This window comes from Acinonyx jubatus, chromosome C2 (genome assembly GCF_027475565.1).
Source record: "Acinonyx jubatus isolate Ajub_Pintada_27869175 chromosome C2, VMU_Ajub_asm_v1.0, whole genome shotgun sequence".
NCBI classification, from domain to species: domain Eukaryota; kingdom Metazoa; phylum Chordata; class Mammalia; order Carnivora; family Felidae; genus Acinonyx; species Acinonyx jubatus.
In genome coordinates, this window is record NC_069384.1 from 111537824 (window position 1) to 111554241 (window position 16418).

The window sequence follows — 16418 nt, forward strand, 5'->3', positions numbered from 1 at the left end:
ATGCACCCAACGTGAAAGCATCAAACACATAAAGCAGGGGCGCCTGGGTGGCTCAGTTGGTTGAGAGTCCGACTTCAGCTCAGGTCATGATCTCACTGTCCGTGAGTTCGAGCCCCACACCTGGCTCTGTGCTGACAGCTCAGAGCTTGGAGCCTGTTTCAGATTCTGTCTCCCACTCTCTCTGCTCCTCCCCCACTCATGCTCTGTCTCTGTCTCTGTCTCTCTCTGTCTCTCTCAAAAATAAACATTTTTAAAAAAGAATTAAATACATAAAGCAGCTAACAACAAACATGAAGGAAGTAATCAATAGTAATATAATAATAGTAGGGGACTTTAACACCTCACTTACATCAATGGATAGGTTATCCAAATAGGAAATTAACAAGGAAACAATGGCTTTGAATGACACACTGGGCCAGATGGAGCTAACAGATATATGAAGAACAGCCCATCCTAAAACAGAATACATATTTTTTCCTTTAATCTTTCTTCTTTTAGTAAATTCTACTCCCAGTGTGGGACTCAAACTCAAACTCTTTATCGTAAGATAAAGAGTCACGTGCCCTACCAACCGAGCCAGTCAGGCACTCCACATTCTTTTTTAAGTGCACATGGAACATTCTCCAGAATAAGTCACATATCAGGCCACAAAAAAGTCTCAAAAAGACTGAAGTCATACCATGCATCTTTCCCAACTAGAATGCTATGAAACTGGAAATCAATCACAAGAAAAAATCTGGAAGGAACACAGATACATGAAGGTTAAATAACTTGCTATCAAACAATGAGTGGGAGAACCAAGAAATCAAAGAAAAAATAAAAATATACATGGTGACAAATGAGAATGAAAACATAATGGTCCAAAATTTTGAGGATGCAGCAAAAGCTGTTCTAAGAGGAGAGTTTATAGCAAGAGAGGTTTACTTTAAGAAGCAAGAAAAATCTTGAATAAACAACCTAACCTTACACCCAAAAAATCTAGAAAAATAAGTAAAAAAAAAAACCCTAAAATGAATAGAAGGAATGAAATAATAAAGATTAGAGCAGAAATAAAATAGAAACAAAAAAGTAATAAAACAGATCAATAAAGCCAGGAGCTGCTTCTTTGAAAGGATTAACAAATGGATAAACTTTCAGCCAGACTCATTAAAAAAAAAAAGAAATAAAAGAAAAGAAAAAAGAGAGAGAAGACTCAAAATCAGAAATGAAAGAGAAGAAATAACCCCTTGACACCATAGAAATGCAAACAATTATAAGACAACATTATGGAAAATTATATGACACCAAATTGGACAACCTAGTCAAGTGGATTAATTCCTAGAAACATACAACCTACCAAAACTGAATCAGGAAGAAATAGAAAATTTGAACAGACCAATTACCAGCAATTGAATTGAAATTGAATCAGTAATCAAAAATTTTCCAGCAAGCAAAAATCTAGGACCAGATGGCTTCACAGGTGAATACTACCAAACATTTAAAAAAGAGTTAATACCTGTTCTTCTTAAACTATTCCAAAAATTAGAAGATGAAGGAAAGCTTCCAAATTCATTCTACAAGGCCAATATTGCTCTGATACCAAAACCAGATAAAGATGCTACCAGAAAAAGAGAATGAGAGGCCAATATTTCTGATGACATAGGTGCAAAAATCCTTAACAAAATACTAGCAAACTGAATCCAACAATACATTAAAAAAAATAATTCACCACAATCAAAGTGGGATGCAAGAGTGGTTCAATATTTACAAACCGATCAACGTGATACATATGATCATTTCAATAGGTGCAGAAAAAGTATTTGACAAAAGTGTAGCATCCATTCATGATAAAACCCTCAACAAAGTAAGTTTGGAGGGAATATACTTCAACATAATAAAGACCATATACGAACAACCAACAGCAAACACCATACTCAATAGGGAAAAACTGACAGCTTTTCCCCTAAGAATAAGACAAGGATATCCCCTTACCACCTTATTCAACATAGTACTGAAAGTGCTAGCCACAGTAATCAGACAAGACAAAGAAATAAAAGGCATCCAAATTGCTAAAGAAGAAGTCAAACTATCACTATTTGCAGGTGATGTGACCCTATATATAGAAAATCCTAAAGACTCCACTGGAAAACTACTAGAACCGATAAACGAATGCAGTAAAGTCACAGGACACACAATCAATATACAGAAATTTGTTGCGTTTCTTGCGGCGCCTGGGTGGCTCCGTTGGTTAAGCATCTGACTTCGGCTCAGGTCATGGTCTCATGATTCATAAGTTCGAGCCCGGCGTTGGGCTCTGTGCTGACAGCTCAGAGCCTGGAGCCTGCTTTGAATTCTGTGTCTCCCTCTCTCTCCTGCCCCTCCCCCACTTGTGCTCTGTCTCTGTCTCTCAAAAATAAATAAATAAATGTAAAAGAAAAAAAGAAATTTGTTGTATTTCTGTACATTAATAATAAAGTAGCACAAAGAGAAATTAAGAAAACAATCCCACTGACAATTGCACCAAAAATAATAAAACACCTAGGAATAAACCTAACAAAAGAGGTGAAAGATCTGTACTCTGAAAACTATAAAACACCAATGAAAGAAATTCAAGATGACAAACAAATGGAGAGGTATTCCATGCTCATGGATTGAAAGAACAAATATTGTTAAAATGTTCATACTACCCAAAGCAATTTACAGATTTAATGCAATTCCTATCAAAATGCCAACAGCATTTTTCACAGAACTAGAACAAATAGTCATAAAATTTGTATGGAACCACAAAAGACCCTAAATAGTGAAAGCAATCTTGAAAAAGAAAAACAAAGCTGGAGGTATCACACAATTCCAGATTTCATGTGATATTACAGAGCAGTTATAATTAAAACAGTACGGTACTGGCACAAAAATAGACACGTAGAAAAATGAAACACAGTAGAAAACCCAGAAATAAACCCACAATTATATGGTCAATTCATCTTCAAGAAAGGACACAAGAATATGCAATGGGAAAAAGACGTCTCTTCAAAAAACAGTGTTGGGAAAACTGGACAGCTACATGCAAAAGAATGAGATTGGGCCAATTTCTTACACCATACACAAAAATAAACTCAAAATGGATTAAAGACCTAAATGTCATACCTGAAACCATAAAAATCCTAGAAAAGAACACAGGCAGTACTTTCTCTGACATAGGCCATTGCAACATTTCTAGATGTGTCTAGAGGTAAGGCAACAATAAACTATTGGGACTACATCAAAATAAAAAGCTTCTGCAATACTTACCTGGCAGGGGAGATACCATGATCACGAAGGTGGTTTTCCCAGGGCGAGGCTTATCCATTGCACTCCGGATGTGCTGACCCGTGCGATTTCCCCAAATGTGGGAAACTCGACTGCATAATTTGTGGTAGTGGGGGACTGCGTTCGCGCTTTCCTCTGGCAAAAAAGAAAAGAAAAAAAAAAGCTTCTGCACAGGGAAGGACACCATCAACAAACTACAAGGCAACTTACTGAATGGGAGAAGATATTTGCCAATGACATATCCAATAAAGGGTTAGTAACCAAAATATTTGAAGAACTTACAAAACTCAATACCCCAAAACCAAATAATCCAATTTAAAAATGGGCAGAAGACATGAAAAGACATTTCTCTGAAGAAGACATCTATATGGCCAACAGACACATGAAAAGATGCTCAACATCACTCATTCTCAGTGATATCCAAATTAAAAATACAATGAGATATCACCTCACACCTGTCAGAATGGCTAAAATCAAAAACAGGAAACAACAAGTGTTTGTTGACAAGGATGTGGAGAAAAAGAAACCCTTTTGCACTGTTGGTGGGAATGCAAACAGGTGCAGCCACTCTGGGAAACAGTATGGAGTTTCCTCAGAAAGTTAAAAATAGAACTACCCTATGATCCAGGAATCACACTACTGGGTATTTACCCCCAAAATACAAAAACTCTAATTCAAAGGGATACATGCTCCCATATGTTTATAGTGGCAGCATTATTTACAACAGTCAAGTGTCCATCAGTAGATGAATAAAGAAGAAGTGGCATATAGATACAATGGAATCTTATTCAGCCATAAAAAAGAATGAAATCTTGCCATTTGCAACACAGATAAAGCTAGAAAGTATATTGCTAATCGAAGTAAGTCAGCCAAATACTATATAATCTCACTCATGTGTGGAATTTAAGAAACAAAACAAATGAGCAAAGAGAGAGAGAGAGAAACAAACCAAAAAACAGATTCTTAACTATAGAGAACAAACTAATAGCTCCCAGAGGGGAAGTGGGTAAGGGGGTGGGTGAAATAAATGATGGGGATTAAGACTACATTTACTGGGATGTGTGGGTGGCTCAGTCTATTAAGTGTCTGACTCTCAATCTTGGCCCAGATCATGATCTCACTGTTCGTGAATTTGAGCCCCACGTCGGACTCTATGCTGACAGTGCAGAGCCTGCTTGGTTTCTCTCTCTCCTCCCCTCCCTCTGTCCCTGTCTCTGTCTCTGTCTCAAAATAAAGAAATAAACTTTAAAAAAAAAGAATATACTTATCATGATGAAATAACACCGGAGCATCCTTCAGTGAGAAGGATAGTGGTAAGGTAGCTGGTGAAGCCAGTAAAGTGGGGCCAGAGGACAAATGGCAAGAGTCTCAAAGGGATAGGGTGGACCCATCTTCCCTGAGGGTGGAAGTGAATGGTGTAGAGACTCTGGGAGACTTGTAGGACAGGCAGCCTCCATTAGCCAGGCTGCAGCCTGAGGGACAAGTAACATCCTTTAAAATGAGGCTGGTCTCAAGGATATCGGATGGAGTCTTTAGGGAAGCAATGAGGATATGGGGGATTTTGTTCACCGGAACAAGGTTGTTGAGGGAGGTAGGAAAGAAGTGAAGGAGAAATCCAGAGCAGGATGGACAGAACAGACATGACCAGAAGAAATTACAGCTGCATACTGAGCAAGGATTACAGGGGGGTGTGGAATGGGGGGATTAGGGGGCCCCAAAATTTGTTGGAAGCTCTTGAGTGTCCTGGTTACAGCCTGGGTACGTTACTCTTCCCAAAGAATTTAAAGTCTCCGGTGGGTGAGAAGACACTAGTCCCTCTGGGAGGAGTCAGAGGAGATGTGACCTTGAGTGTAAAGACACAGAAGAGAGGCTTAGTCAGGGCTCAAGACTGAGGCAACAGGAATGGGGCTTTCAAAGAGGGATGGATGCCCAGGCTTGGGGTGGTAAAGTTCTTGCACTCTGCTCAGAGGGCTCCATGGGAACATCTGGCACAGAGCAAGTATGTCGGTCGACTTGAATTCCAATCTGATCATTTGAGTTGATTTTTTTTTAGTAATCTCTACACTCAACGTGGGGCTTGAACTCATGACCCCGAGATCAAGAGTCGCATGCTCTTCCAACTGAGCCAGCCAGACACCTCACAATATGTGATCATTTGAAAGAAATGGAAAGTCACTGAGCAACTGCTCTCTTGTTAATTGTTTCAGAGGTAGAAGGGCTCTGAGAGTGGAATTAAAATAATGCCCCCGCATGCTCACATCAGAAAAGCATAGTAGCGAGCATATCACACTGGCTTGCTATGATGCACAAAAAGATGGTTCTGTATGAGAAAAAACATCTTGTTGGTTTTGGAGCCAAAAAATCAAAGCTGTAAAGACCATATGATCTGTGGCAGCAGTTGCTCCTCAAAGATAGGTTTATAAGTAATCAGAGTAGGAGGCCTTGCTGGGTACGGCATGAATCTTTCCAAATGCTGTTAACTGGCACAAAAAGATGCCAACTTTATTCTACTTCAACTCCTATTCTGTTACCCTAATATGAATGAAAGAATTACAATAACATTTAGGATTAGTGTAGTACTTCAAGATACCTACATCTCAATGAAGTATTTCCTTGTTCTGTATTTCACGGAGATATTTTCTTATCTACTCGATATTCAGTGGAATGCATGTGAGCCAGAAACTTCAATAATATGAAGAGAATTCAAGATGCAAGAAAAAAAAAAGAGATTGGGGCGCCTGGGTGGCTCAGTTGGTTGAGCATCCGACTTCGGCTCAGGTCATGATCTCACGGCCCGTGAGTTCGAGCCCCAGGTTGGGCTCTGTGCTGACAGCTCGGAGCCCGGAGCCTGCTTTGGATTCTGTGTCTCCCTCTCTCTCTCTGCCCCTAACCCACTCACATTCTGTCTCTGTCTCTCTCAAAAATAAATATTTTTGAAAAATTTAAGAAGAAAAAAGAGACAATAATATGAATGTCACACTTTTTCTCTCTTTTTTTTTTAACAGTAGGAAGTTCTAGAGTATTATAGTGCACTGAGATGAACAGAGTATGTTAAGAGATACTAGTATGTTAAGTAAGATGTAACTCATGCTTCCATTTCAATAGTGCTAGTATCTCTGACGGAGTTTGATCTGAAAGCAGTTTTATTATTTTGCATTTATACATAAGCCTCAAGAGCGATGGATTTCAGGGGTACCTGGATGGCTCAGTCGATGGAGCACGTGGCTCTTGATCTCAGGGTTGTCAGTTTGAGCCCCACATTGTGTGTACAGGTTACTTAAAAATAGAATTAAAAAAGAAAGAGGAACAGATTTCACATGTGGCTTTGTCATTATAAGTAAAGAGGGGAGGGAGGAGCTATGGCATACCTCACTACTTTTGAGCTACTCTATATAAATAACTCCCTGCACTTTATCATGAAAGTGGATTTGACCTTTAGGGAAAGACCTTTTTTATAAGGCAATCGATTTTTGCCATTCCCTGGAGCGTTTACTTAAGAAAGATTTTCCTGTGATCAACCTTCCCTGGAAAAGACATTATGTCTAACAAACACCATTTCCTATATCAAAATTGGATGGCCTAAAATCCAAGCTTAGAGTGTGCTGTGATATTCTCTTAAGGTAGAGAGGCATCATGACTTGAATGGATAATTTCAGATTAGGCTACAGAAATACTGTATGGAGACATTGTGCTCTAAAAAGGAGTTTTTTTCTACCATAAATTGTTTTGACAGTTTTACCATCCATCACAGATCTCTTGATATTGCAAAAGGGAATTTATGAGAAAGAACACGGCTTCTTCTTTCTGACTGAGTGCTAGACTGGAGATGTCCTGGGGAAGAGAGACCTTAACAAGGCTTGGAGGAAAGGCATCCATAGAGTATTTATGATTCTCTCCACTTCCTTTCTTTAAAGTATTCTAATTGAGGTCATTATAAATCTTTGAAAGCAGCACTTCTGTCCTGTAGGCTATACCCACTACCAGCAGATATTTATAGAAATAAAATAGTAGCTCGCATCCCTTCAGTAAAGTTCCACAAAGTTGGTTCCAAATAAAAATGAATAAATAATGTTGACCTAAGCCTTGTAGATAATGTTAAAAAGCAAAAAAATTGATTAGGCCATCAGTTCTGTTATGTGCTGACACTAACACCCTCGCATTTGAGAAGTTGGCTTACTTTAAGAGAAAATGGTTTAGAAGATGCAAGGAAAAACAAACCAAAAAAACCCATTAATAGATATTGATTTTGTTACATCAATTTGATAACTTTGTGATTGCATTTTAACAGTGGTGAACTGAGTTAGTACGAGTTGGTAAAAAAAATTATTTATATATTTGTGTACATATGTTATAACCTATATTATACACAAATACATATACACACAGACACATGTACCTATAGATACATATACATATGTATGTGTGCATGTCAACTTTGTCATTTCTATTTCAGGGTCAGAGAAAAGATTTGAGATTCGAAAATTAACTGCAATGATACAGACGTGCATTAGAAATCAATTCTCAACCATGGCAATTCAGAGTGCTTATTCATGATAGCGAGAGAATAAATATGAAGCTTGACCAACTTTTAAGAATCACCGTTACCTCCTACATTTCAGAGGAGGAGAGTCCTCTATACTAAAGATACATGTTTGAAATAATACAGTTTTCATTGTAGTACTTTCTTTAAGTACCTGCGCTAACACATCACATTTAAGCTTACATTACTCCTAGGATTTCTTTAAAACACATACATGTCAAAGAGCCAGAAAGCTGTCAACTTACATTTCTTTAATTTCTGAGTTTTGAGGCAGTGATCTTACTGTGTTCATTACTACATCCTTGGTTCCATGGACAACATCATACACACAGTGGGTCTTCTATAAATGCCTGTTGGATGAAAGAGTAGAGGAATGAATGAAGCTTTAGGGTAAGGGGAAACTCTGTAAAAAGTCACTTCCCTTCCATTACGATTCAACCTGAAGCATTCTACAGCCTCTTTCAATTGACTTTCACATTCATATTCTGGTACAGAAGCAGCCCTGGGCTCTTATATTTCCTCCACAGGAGGGATATTAGCACACATCACATCATATTATGGTTTGCTGAATGTGTTAATCTCTCTTAGAAGATTCTGAAGTCTATGCCTTTCCAAGTTTTATACTTCTGGTGCCTAGCATGGTATGTGCTACATGATAGATTTTAAGTAAATATTCCATGAATGAACGGGAAGACTTCTGGAATAGCATCCTAGTCTTTTGTGGCTTGACCTTGGTCAAGTCATCGCACTCTGGGGATCAAAGTTTCCTCAGCCCTAAAGCAGATGTTTTTTGTCTTTCTGTGCCTCCTACTACAGACTAGAAATACTTGGCTGTAGGGTGGTACCAAAGGTTGAGTAACTTGCAAGAAATTTTCTCCCACATAGAATTTCTTAGAAAGGAGAAGGGGGAAGGAACTAGCATTTATTATGTGACTTAAATAATCAACTTTGTAGTCACATGTGAGATCGGATGCTATTATTCCAATTTTATAGATAAGAAAAATGAGCTTCAGAGAGGTAGATAATTTGCCCAAGATCACACAGTCAGTCAACAGTTGGGTCAGGATTCAAATTTAGTTCTACTGACTTTAAAAGCCCATTTATTTGCCTTTACGCACATGATCCCACCTGTTTACATTCTGATAAGAAAGAAAACTAGTTTTCACTGAGGGTAGGATATATTCTTTCCATTTTGTGCTTCTTTTCTTTATAATTTGAATCAAGGAAAGATGTGGGAGATTCTTGCTGGGAATGTATTCCCTAACTGCATTTCATCTGCTTAAGCTCCATGAAGGAAGTTGAAATTGAGGGCATGCCAAAATAAGGAAAAGACACCGTGTGGCACATCATAAGCAAGATGACACTACCAGCTGGACAATACTGGTGGAAAAACAAGAAAGTGACAGGACAGCCCTGGTCAGCTGGAAAGAGAGCCAAGGCTGTTTGCCTGATAGGAGCAAAAGGAGGAGGTCAGGTCATGGTCACTGACATAAGAAATGACAAGTCTGGGATGGTTTCACAGGAAAAGTCCCATAAGGTTCTCCTCATCCTGTGGTATATTAGATGGTGAGACGCCATGGCATATGCTATGATGGGCACAGACCACTGCATTAGAACGTCTGTCTGTCTGTCTGTCTATCTATCTATCTATCTATCTATCTATCTATCGTTTATTTATTTTTGAGAGACAGAGTGCAAGCAGGGGAGGAGCAGAGAGAGGGAAACACAGAATCCGAAGCAGGCTCCAGGCTCCGAGCTGTCAGCACAGAGCCCGATGCGGGGCTCCAATCCAGGGACCGCAAGATCATGACCTGAGCTGAAGTCCGACACCCAACAGATTGAGCCACCCAAGGCGGCCCTCTTTGTATTTATTTAAAAAATTTTTTAAATGTGTATTCAGTTTTGAGACAGAGGGAGACAGAGTGTAAGTGGGGAGGTACAGAGAGAGATTGGGAGACACAGAATCCAGAACAGGCTCTAGGCTCTGAGCTATCATCACAGAGCCCAATGTGGGGCTCGAACTGGGGAATGTTGAGGATCAGGACCTAAGCCAAAGATGGATGTCTAACCAACTGAGCCACCCAGCCACCCCTCTTTTTTTTTTTTTTAAGTTTATTTAGTTATTTACAGAGAGACAAAGACAGCATGAATAGGGGATGGACAGAGAGAGAGGGAGAGAAAGGATCCCAAGCAGGCTCCATGTTGTCACTGCAGAGCGTTACTCGGGGCGTGAACCCATGAACCATGAGATCATGACCTGACCAGAAACCAAGAGTCAGAGGCTTGACCAACTGAGCCACCTAGGTGCTCCCTAGAACTTATATTTCTAATCTAATGTTAGATCCCTCATAGGGATCTATTTAAGAACTATTCTTTAGACTTTTTATTGCTTGATTTTATCAGGTTAACTTTCTATGTAACATTTTTTAATGTTATAAATGGAATAATTCTAGGGATCTGTGTGTTAATGAGGTCAAACTGCCCCACACAATCATAGGAGCAGTGTAGGACGGATTTGTATCTGCTCTCTACAGGAAACCTGAAGCAGGTTGATGATGTATTTGACAGAAAATGTAAATGGTTTCTGTAATGCCCAATTTTCTTCCTGCTACCTCACCTTAGGTCTCCTCAAAAGTTACATATTAATTCACTATACTCAGGTAACCTTCCAAGCTTTTAAAATAACATGTCTTCAAATAGAAGTTTTAAAAATATAAATTGGACGGGAAGAAAGGGAGAGGAGAAGCTCCTATAAGTTTTATCTGTGTAAGAAACCAGGTGGCCAAGGGTCAGCCAACCAACACTGGTTAAGTGGCACTGGCTCCGCCTGGGATAAACCATATTAAGCTAGGGAATTTTTCTTTGCACTTTAGAAAAGAATATTCACCATCAGAATCTTTGTTTCTGACATAATTCTTCAATGAAAGGGACCAGGGCTCTTCAGAAAAATAGAGAATTCTAAGACTGGCACAGGAAATATACAAAATGAGCCCAGAGCGTCCTGAGGTGCCAGAACGCAAGGAAGCTCTCAAAGAAACAAAACACAACCAATGTTGGGGGCATGTTAAAGAAACACAGGAGCCAAGTACAGGGCTCCCACTGGGCAAAACCAGAACAATTTGAGCAAATAAATAAAGTAGTATTGGATCAGAGCCCAAAGTACAAAATAAATATCCATGAGTCCATACTGATATAGATAAATGATTTAATAAATAAATAAAGGGAGAGAAGAGACAAATCTCTTATGCAGACGAGTTCCAAATTATTTATGTAACACTTTTCTGTCTAGGAGGCGGAGCATAACTTCCCTCTCCTGAGTGCAGGCAATGCAGAGTAACTTCCTTACAAAGGGCACACTGTGGGGGCGCCTGGGTGGCTCAGTCGGTTAAGCGGCTGACTTCGGCTGAGGTCACGATCTTGCGGTCCGTGAGTTCGAGCCCCGCGTCGGGCTCTGGGCTGATGGCTCAGAGCCTGGAGCCTGTTTCAGATTCTGTGTCTCCCTCTCTCTCTCTGACCCTCCCCCGTTCATGCTCTGTCTCTCTCTGTCTCAAAAATAAATAAACGTTAAAAAAAAATTTTAAAAAAAGGGCACACTGTGGAAAGGGAGTCAGAAGAGAGGAGTAACTTTACAGTGGAGAAATGTGACAAGGACTACCTCAGCCAAGTGATGAAGGTCAGCACCAACACTGATAGGTCTTGTTTATAGGATGTACAATTTTGTGACTTAAGGAAAATGGAATTTCTTCTGTGGTTTTCCTCCTTAAATCCCATGCCCTGTATAATCATGAGAAAAATACCAGACAAATGTCAGTACATAGCATCGTACAAGGTACCTGACCAGTACTTCTCAAAGCTGTCAAGATCAGCAAAATCAAAGAAAGTCTGAGAAATTGTCATAGCCCAGAGGAGCCAAAAGACATGCCACTTAAATATAATGTAGTATCCTGGATGGGATCCTAGAACAGAAAAAACTGAGATAAAAAGTGAGGAAAGCAGGGAGCACCTGGGTGGCTCAGTTGGGTAAGCGTCCGACTCCAGCTCAGGTCATGATCTCAGGGTTCATGAATTCAAGCCCTGCATCAGGCTCTCTTGCTGTCAGAGTGGAGCCTGCTTAGGATCCTCTGCTCCTCATTCTCTGCCCCTCTCCTACTTGTGTGCACTCTCTCCCTCTCTCAAAAATAAATAAACATTAAAAAAAAAAAAACTAAGGAAAGCAAAGTAAACTACAGACTTTAATTAATGGCCACACTAATATTGTTTCACTAATTATAACAAATGTACCATACTAATATAAGATGTTAACAATAGGGGAATCTGGGTATAATGTAAATGGGGAAAAAGAAACCCAGAATATTTGTGAAGTTTTTTTCTAAGAGGTAGTGGGCAGATTGTGGGATAAATAATGGGATAAGGAGCAAATGGACGCTAAAAGGATCTCTCACTTTTTATTCATTCGATTCAAAAGCTCTTACATTGCAAATGTATAATTAAGAAGGTAAATCAAAATTAATTTTTCGAGATTTGTTCAGAAGTATTTGCTAGCTGGTAATCTGACGGGGTGGGATGTTTCCTAGGACATAAGGAGGCAAGATGCTTTTATCATGAATTGGAACCAGAACTGTGACATCACCAATGTCAAGTATTTATAGAATGTCTACAGAGTCTCACTGCATTGTATGGGTGTGGTGGCTAGTCCACAAACATGGCCACCATTAACTCTTCCCCTCCTGTATGTACGTTGTTCCTCTCATCAAGGGGTGGAACTTACTTGCCTTCCACTTGAATCTGGGCTGTCTTTATCACTGACTTTACCCCATGAATACAGAAGTGACTTTCTGAAACTTTTAATTCTAGGCTTTAGAAAAAAACAGCAGAATCCGTTTCCCATCTCTTGAAACCAGCCTTCAAACTATGAGAAACCTAAGCCAAGTGGAGAGCCTACCTGCCTGCTTGCCTTTCTTCATTTTTCCTTCCATTTTATGTAATAGTGTTCACTGTAAAATTCTAAGATTATTAAAGTATTTTAAGAACAAGAGAAAAAGTTTGCCATTCTCATCCCTTCCACATATCTATCCCAATCCTTTAGAAGTAACAGTATGATAGTTATTTAGATGTGTGTGTGCGTGTGTGTATGTGGGTGTGTGCCTGTGCGGCCGCGTGTGCATGCATGTGTTTATAAAACATTTTGAAATCCTTGTGTGGTGATTGCTAGGCCTCTGGTAGCGTTCTTCTCTTTGAGAATGACTCAAGATATGAAAAGGTGAGTCTGTGGAATATTCCACACATTTTCTGCCCTTCTTGGACATGGCTAATTGATCCCAGAATGGACATGCGATCTAAGCCAAGACTCCATACTCTGTCTCATGGAGTATCAGGGAGTCCGGGAGTTGGGAGCTGGGCCATTTCAGTAGTAGAAGAGATCTGTATACTGAGGAGAACATATGGTTCTGGTTCATTTCTTTCCCATTCCTGAACCTAAGCGGTCCAACATTAGCCACCAATCCATTAGCTATCTCAACACTCATCCAAAACACAATTTTATCTTATCTTTTGCTCAAGCTAGACAAAGCTAGCTTTTGTTACCTGCAATCAAAAAATCTTAGTGTATATATGTACACAGAGAGTATTCCTAAAATGGGATCATAGAATTCATTACGTTCTAAAGCTTCTGGTTCTCCCTTTGTACTATGCGTCATGAACGTTATTTTACATATTCCTTTTAGAGACGGCATTTTATGTATGGAGGTCCTGTAGTCTGTTTAGTCATTTTCCTTTTGGTTGGTTATTTCGAGTAGTTTTGCCCTGAACAACATGGCAAAGATGAGCGCAGATGGGATTACGAGAAGCTGAAGGAAGAGGACGTGGCTCCTTTCTTCTCTACTCTTAACTGCAATCTGTCTGCCTCTCCTGAGACAAACAGCTTTAGGAGGCTCTAGGTTTTGTAAAAATTCCAGCAAAGAGAATTTTGTATTTTGGTGACAGGGGAGGCCAGCTGGAGAATCCTTTTTGCCCACAATCTCCATCCCTGGGAGCTTTGTGCGAAGCAAGGAAGCCTGTGAAGTCTTTGGCCTCAGAGGTCGGTGGCCCTATGGGGTCAATGATTTTGGTCCTACGTAAGTGGGTCACATTTCTTTGGTTCCCAAGAGACCTAAAGGAAACTGACCCAGTAGGCAAAGTCCTCCTTCCTCCAGAGGCTAGGAGAGTGCAGGACTCTGGGGGAGCAAACATGCTTCCTCCAGGTGATCTACGAGGGGCCTTCTATACTGTAGCCTCATAGGAGAAAAGACTGCTCCATCTTGCAGAGATGCTTCCCCGAAGACCACTGCACAACCAGACAAGATCTTCAGGAAGTGAACAAAAGCGACAGACACACCTCCCAGGTGGCCTAGCAGTCGGAGAGAAGAAAGCTGCTCAGGTCAACCAGAACACATCCACTAAAGTCAAGCTTCTGGAAGAGACAGCTGGAAATTTGACCACTGAAAGAGCACTTCAGGAGGTGCAAGTAATTGTGTGTGTGTGTGTGCACGCACGCGCACACACACACACACTTTCTGGGGCTAAAAACATGGTTTCCCATCTACACACTTTGCTAGACAAACTGAAGGAGAGTTACTGATGGTCTGGCAAAACAAACTGAAGAGTCATCTCAAAACACAGAGCAAAAATTACAGAGAGGAAAATCATTAGGGAAGAGTAAGAGACCTGGAGGGGGCATCAAGGGTACCTAACCAGCAAATAATAATAATAGGTGCTCCAGAGGAGCTAAAGGAACAGATGGAGGAGAGGCAGTAATTAAACACATTCGAAGAACATTTCCCTGCAATGAATGAAAATCTGAGTCTGCAAATTGAAAGGGCTCACCAAGTTCCAGCCATGATTAATGAGAAAACATACACACTTAGACATATCCTGCTAAAATTCCTGAATTCTAAGGATTCAAAAAAATCTCACATGCTTCTAGAACAGCAAAAAAAGTTATCTACAAAAGAAAATGAGTAAGACTCCCATAGCACCTCTCATTGGCTGTATAGACAACTAGGAGGCAAAACAGCAGCCCAAGAATCCTATCTCCCCAAGTTCTCATTCACTTAACTCGGTGGGCGAGGGTGTTTATGGACGTGCCAGAATTCAGAGCATAGAGATCCCATGTAATTCACTGACCCCCACTATGGCGAAGAACAGAATCTCTTAACTCTAATGCACATCACCTGAGGATCTTGTTAAAATGCAGATTCCAGTTCAGCAGGTCTGGGGTGGAGATCGGAGATTCTGCATTTCTAACAAATTCCCAGGTGGTGTCTATGCTGCTGGTTCCTATACCACAGGCAAAAACTCTCAGGGTGACCCCTTGGGCCTGAATCTTTGGCTCTACCCCTTCCTGGTTGTGTGAAATTGTTCTTTAATTTTTCTATGCCTCAGTTTCTTCATCTGTAAAGCAGGGATAATGATAGTCCGTGCCTTATAAAGGTGTAAAAGTTAAGTGATCTAATACATGTAAACTTCTCAAACTGTGCCTGACATATAGTAAGCATTCAATAAATATTGGCTATTGACGTAATGAAACATTCTCTGGGAATATGTGAGTGTGAAACAAGACATTTTACAACAGAAGCAGAAGGACACAAAGGCCATTTTATTACTGTAACCGAAAACACTGAATGAGCTCAGCCAAGTCCCGGACACTGGGGTGGTGAGGGGAAGTGGTAACCCTGCCAAGGTCTCATCTAGGGAAGACAGAGGGGAGAGGAGGAAACGTGCATTCAGAACTATTTTAGAGTTTATCCTGTGGGGATAATTGCTGGCTTGCTTTCAGATTAGCAGAGAAGATGTCTTACCATGAGCACAGGAGTAGAGAAGGTGCCTATTAACAGGATATAAATGAATATTAGAATTTCCATATTAACACAGGAAAGTAAAATGGACTGGACAGAAAATTCATCAAACCAGCAAGAAAAAGAGAATAAAATCGAAGATTAATTTTAAGAATCTTGCAATAGGGGCGTCTGGGTGGCTGAGTCGGTTAAGTGTCCGACTTTTGGCTCAGGTCATGATCTTACGGTTCTTGAGTTTGAGCCCCTCGTCGGGCTCTGTGCAGACAGCTCAGAGCCTGGAGCCTGCTTTGGATTCTGTGTCTCCCTCTTTCTCTGCCCTCCTGCGTGCTCTCCCTCTACCTCAAAAATAAATAAACACTAAAAAAATAATCTTGCAAGAAAACCTAGGAAATTGAAAGCATAATCTAAGGGCGAGGGAGACCTTCTTGGTCAAGTCATGTTCTTGACACTTCTTGACACTTGTCAAGACCTTCTTGACACTTGCCCCACCCCAAAAGATCTGTTTGGGTAAAAATGGCAAATCTGGAAAATATTCATAAATACATGTAACTATAAGAGAGACTGGCGAGCTGTTCACAAAGCTGATTCCTTTTCTTCAAGGGACATACTTTTTTCCTCTATTATATTTTTACAGCTTTATTTATTGAGGTACAATTGAGGGTATAATAAGCCACACTTGTTTAAAATGTAGTTTGATGAGCCTTGCCCTATGTATAATACCTGTGAGACCATCGCCACAATCAAGGTAAAGAAATATTCAT

The 16418-nt window shown here is 40.2% G+C and overlaps 1 non-coding gene across 1 annotated transcript; it reads left to right on the top strand.

Moving 5' to 3' along the window:
• The first annotated feature begins 3259 nt into the window (after positions 1-3259).
• LOC113600043 (U1 spliceosomal RNA) lies at positions 3260-3423 on the top strand. The gene has a single exon (XR_003421022.2). It is a non-coding gene; the product is annotated as a U1 spliceosomal RNA (small nuclear RNA).
• Positions 3424-16418: the final 12995 nt, after the last annotated feature.